Source organism: Haemaphysalis longicornis, unplaced genomic scaffold (genome assembly GCF_048455015.1).
Source record: "Haemaphysalis longicornis isolate Haplotype H1 unplaced genomic scaffold, Haemaphysalis longicornis Haplotype H1 scaffold_11, whole genome shotgun sequence".
In the NCBI taxonomy this organism is placed as follows: Eukaryota; Metazoa; Arthropoda; class Arachnida; order Ixodida; family Ixodidae; genus Haemaphysalis; species Haemaphysalis longicornis.
The window spans coordinates 32,492,938-32,498,813 of NW_027526214.1; positions in this window are offsets into that span (position 1 = coordinate 32,492,938).

The window sequence follows — 5,876 nt, forward strand, 5'->3', positions numbered from 1 at the left end:
TGACAACTGGTTGTGACGCAATGTATCTGTCAATGTCTGCGACGCTCGCCGACACACGTCACATTGTTGACTGCTGCTTCGCCTGCTGTGTACTTTTGAGTTGTTAGGCGATCACAAGTTCACTCCAATAAACTTGTTTCCCTTGAAGACAACTGTGTCGTCTTTGACTTCGTGACATCTGGTGAAGGTGTGGGGTACATGCACCCTAAACGCTTGTCCAGCGGACAAGCAAGCCCCACTCGTGTGAGCCGCTGACAACAAGGTTTTCAGCCGGAGTTTGCACTGCTTCCAGATAAAATGAAGAAAGAACACGTCATGACCACCGCCATGCACAACGCATCCACGATTACCAACACATCAATAACTCCGGGAACCACCATCATTCCATGGTTCAGGTACGGAAGATCCCGAGGAATGGCACATGCTTCTTGAAAGGGTCCAAACGTTTACCCGATGGGATGACGACAAAACACTCAGGCAAGTGTTTTCCTACCTCAAAGACTCCCCACGGATTTGGTTCGAGAACCACGAATGTACACTGACAACCTGGGAGGTATTCAAGGCCGATTTCTCGAAACGTTCACGACTCTGGTACCCAAGGCACGGGCCGAGAAGCTGCTGCAGACACGCACACAGCGTTGGCTGAGAAGAAAGCCAGATAAGAGTGTGGAAATTCAAAAGCAACTTGAACGTGAAGGAATAGACGTGTACGCTTTAGCCGAGACTCACCCCCGGGACCTAGAAGCCCCACCTATCATAGACAATTATGTCTGGCAAGGTTGCAACAGGACCACAAGAATGATGAAAGGGGGAAGTGTGGGCATGCTCATTAAACAAGGGTCCCACTGGCAGATAGTGCATGAAAGCTGTAAAGAGCATCTATGGGTTAGAGGCACCATAGAGGGGGAAAAATACATGGTTAGGAGTAATATATCTGTGGACCGGAAGTAGTGGAAAATGGTAAACTGTTTGAGAAGAGATATAAACGGGTTCAAAGATTCGGGTGAAATAATCATAGCTGGAGATATGAGTGCCCATATAGAAGGTTAGGATGGGTACACAGACCACAACTGTTCTCTAGTGATAGATCTATGTCAGGAAAACCCGCTTGTTATAGTAAACACGGAAAACAAGTACGACGGACAAATAACGTGGGAAAGAGGTAACAGACAGTCCAGCATAGACTACAGTTTAGTATCCGAGACAGTATACGGAAGGCTGCGGGAAATGAGGATCGATGACAATAAAACAGAGAGCTTAAAAAGCGACCACAAGCGGTTTAGCTTGCACTTTGGTGGCGCAACCCAGACAAATGTAGAAATATGTACATCAGGAGGATCTAATTTGAATAAAGAGCAGTAAAGATCATCGCTGATAGATTGGACGATGAAATCAATTAATACCCAGGAAAAATTGGGATTATGACGAAATGATTGCGTTCTTAAAGGGTAAGATGAATGAAGCAAAGCAACGAAACCGAAGAAAGGGAAGAGAAAGCAGAGAAGCTGGTGGAATAAGGAAAAAGAGGCTATTGACCAGCGAAGAAAGGCGTCGAGAGAACATAGAGAAGCAAAAAGAACTGGTATGGAACCGGAGGTAGTGAAGGAGAAATGGGATATCTACCGTGGGAAAAAACAAGAAGTGCAGAAAATGGTGCAAGCAAAGATCAAGTAGAAAAGCGAACAATAGATGGCAGAAATACGGAATAAGGACAAAAGCGCATCTAAGAAGTTTTGGAACCATGTAAAATTTCTAAGCTCAAAAAGCGATAATCATAAAAAATTCCTGATTGATGAGGAGGGGGAACATTTAGAAGGAGAGCAGGCGTTGGCGCATATTCATCGAGTGATTAGTGAGAAGTTTAGGACAATAGTGGTAGGGAAACCGGCACCGATAACATCAGCGCCACAGAATACTGCGGAAAGGGAAATAAGTTTCAGCAACCTTGATTGGGAAAATGCAGAGCAAAAGGTTCCCCCCCAGACAGCAGTGGGCCCGGACGGAATACCAATGCAACTGATCAACCTGCTTGGACCTAAAAGTAAGGAATCCTTCATGACGGCTATAGATAAGGTGATAGAAACCAAACAAATACCTGAGGACTGGTGAGAAAGTAGGATGAATTTATTATATAAAGGCGGAGGAGACAAAGCCAGTATTCAATTATACAGACCACTCACAGTAACGTCAGTGGTGTATAGCTGTGTAATGCAGGCGATAAAATGAGAAATTCAAGCATGAATGGAAGAAAATGAAATTCTTGGAAAACTGCACAATGGATTTAAACAAGACAGGCGACTGGATGACAATTTGTTCTTCATAACGCAATGTATTTAAATTGCGAAAACACAGAATAGACCACTATGGATTACGTTCTTGGACATCAACGGGGCATATGACAACGTAAACAGACAACCACTCTTGAGAACGCTGAAACTACATGGATTAGATGAAGTGTTAGTACAGTTCCTTATAGCAAGCTATAAAGACAATAGAGCGCACCTTACTTGGGAAGGACAGAAATGCACCCAGCAGGTGAACATCTATTGGGGACTGAAACAGGGATGCCCTTTGAGCCCAATACTGTTCATGCTTTACACGGCAGGGTTAGAAAAGAAACTGGAAGAAAGTCAAGTAGGGTTTAGAATAACCCATATGCTGCAAGGCGAAGTGGTACAACAGCACGTTCATGGAATGTTATACGCAGACGACATTGTTTTTTTTTTGTTGATAACCAAACCAAAATGCAGCGGCTGATAAATATTAGCCGCCAGGAAGCCACCGATGTCGGGTTATATTTCAGTAAAGAAAAATCAGGAATAATGGTTTTCAATGACGGTACCATTGATGTAGTGTCTATCCAGCAAGGCGAATTACCTAGAGTGAAGAAATATAAATATTTGGGATTGTGGATAAACGAAGGGGATAACTACTTAAGAACTCACGAGGAGCAACTTAAGGTTGAGGGAAAGCGAAACGCAGCTATAATGAAGCATAGAGCTCTGTGGGGGTGTAACAAATATGAAGTAGTAAGAGGAATGTGGAAAGGAGTAATGGTTCCGCGTCTCACGTTTGCTAATGCTGTACTCTGCTTAAAATCAAACGTTCTATCAGGCCTTGAATTAAACCAGAGAACGGTAAAACGTTTGGCCTTAGGCGCGGATGGAAAAACAACTAACGAAGCAGTTCAGGGAGATATGGGCTGGGCGTCGTTTGAAGTTAGAGAAGCTCAGAGTAAAATATGCTTTGAGATAAGGTTGACGGCAATGGATCAATGAAGGTAGGCAGCTAAGGTTTTTAGGTGTCTATACTTGACAAGCGTGGACACACAGTGGTTAAGAAAGACTAGAAGGCTAACGATGAAATACGGAAAGAACAGTGGAGAATCCAAAACAGCCAAGATAAGCAAAAAAGAGGCAAGGCAGATTGAAATGAATAAATGGAGGGAAAAAATGAAAGCTAACACGTCGTTAGAGGTGTACAGGGCTGAGAAATTGAACATCAGAAAGAAAAATTTCGGCGATAATTCCCAGTGCAGTGCTTTACTTTTTGGGGCTAGAGCAGGTTGCCTGCGAACTAAGAGTTTTGTGGGGAAGTATTCACAAAATGATGGGGCATGCGTGGTCTGCAGAAAAGAAACAGAAACTATGCGGCACATAGTGTTAGAATGTGAGGGTATCCATCCAAATCTACATGAAGGGAATATTGGGCTTTCAGAAGCCCTACGATTTAAGGGTATCAGAGAGGAAGTTAACTTCAAGGGTGTCGAGGGGACGAAAAGAAGATTAGAATGCTGGTGGACGAAAAGCACAGAGATGAATATTGCATAGGGCAGTTACCACCTGTAACATGGCAAAAAAGTATTTCGGGCCTAATAAGCTTGAGTGCCTGCCCTAAGCAACGCTAGTAATAAACCAAGACTGTAAAACGTGGTTATATAGTCCTTTTTGGTAAGGTGACATGTCATCACCCCGCTTCAAAGAGGAAACCAATAGCAATCATCATCATCATCGGTGCCGTTCTTATGTTGTCACCGAGTATAATGAAAGCCGCAGTCTTCAAAGTCTCTAGGGGGGGCGGGAGGGGGTGCAATTCACGTTCATAAATAAGTGTGTTATCTGTCGGCGCACTGATGACTTCTCCGCTTTTCGTTGACTCCCATCTATGCATGCGATCCGCCAGTTTATTATTCGAACATAGTACTGCGACCGGTGATACTGACTAGGAACAAAACTATTACGTTCAGAAATATACTTGTCGGTCAACGATTGCCGGTGACGTGCTGTAAATGCAAGGTGCAGCTGACAGACAGATAACATATAGGCACCGGCCACAGCCGATAGGGCGACACTGAGCCAGCGTCATCTAGCGCTGCCTTCGGCAGATACGTCCCACACTGGGTCGGTGACCACGCGCCAGCACGTTTGTTACTGGGACGCGCACCTTTCTCGCCGCACCGGGTGAATCCAAACAGCAGCCAATTTTACGTCTAAAGTAAATTACGCTCTTGTAAATTAATTCTGACACACAGTGCAGGAAGGCGAAGACGGATTTTCCCACTTGAACTCGCGTATGAGATGTAAGGTCGAAACAAATCGCCGCGACTCCCAAAAGGGAAACGCATGCGCGGCATAGCTTATGCGTCTTCTGACAGACCCGCACAACTTTCTCATGATCTGCATGACTTGATTCAAAGCAAACAGTACTTTACTGTTTTCGAGTTCCCTAAAGATGATCCTTTGTTTGCAAATACAAAACGAGACGTTGCGCGATGCTCGAATTCATCGACGCGCACCGAAACGCCATAAACTCTTTCCTCCGAGCCAGCCGCTGTCCCTCGGAGTTACGAACAAGTACACGTGTTTTGTGTTTGTACTTATGCTTGTCTGTTTGCGGTTCTTCTTCCCTCACCGAGCCGGGAACGACCGGAAGAAAAATTCCACCCATTTCCGCTGCTGTCCTGCAACATTGCGAGGTGTTGAGTTGCGTTACGCAGAACCGTGCCGCGCCTATTGGACCGGAGACCCCACGACCACCAACTGCCATTGCCGTCCCTTGAGACAGCACCACTTTTTTACGTAGCTAAGCAGCGGAAGCAACCTTTCTTTGTTCAACTTGTAACCTTTTTTTTGTATTTAGTGTAGACCTAATTAGTTATACTTTTAAATATATGCCTAAATTTATTATACTTTTAAATTATTAAAATTTATACTTAAAGTTTGCCTTTTAAGTCTTCCAATGTCTTTCCGTCATCTTTATGGAGAGTTGGCGCACAGACGCCGTCGGACAGGGTTCCGCGAGGGCAATTACGCGATGCTTCCGCGCGTTATCCCATCTATGTGAGTACACTTGTTGAAATACGTTGCCTACTGCAGAGCTACCGAATGAGCAACATATCTGAATATGATACTTGGCATATGCAACAGCACGAAATTCACACTTTTTCTAGGCGTGAGAGGAGGTGTCGCTTTGAATGGAATGCGCCATCGAATACGACTTTTCGGAAGCTGACATTCCAAAGCGATATTGAATTCACAATTTCGATTACAACAATCTAAGTATTACAGAGGTATCTATCAGTCACACCGTGACATCTTCTTTCATGCCTCTTTGTTTGCTTGTATCGGAGCACCGCGCAAATATGGCTGATACCAACGTCTCCAGCCTCACAGACAGAGAAAAATACATAGCTCGGTGTTGTTTATGTTGGCCCCTCCACCAATAATCTTTACGGGTTTCTTGGTGCACCACAGCACGGCGGCTGCATTAAAACACGCCGCAAAAAAAGAAACTCTTCACGAGAACAAAGAATTTTTACTTCTATAAGGAGGTTGCAAACGTGGGGAAGGGGGAGCAGGATACCCAATAAGCATGTT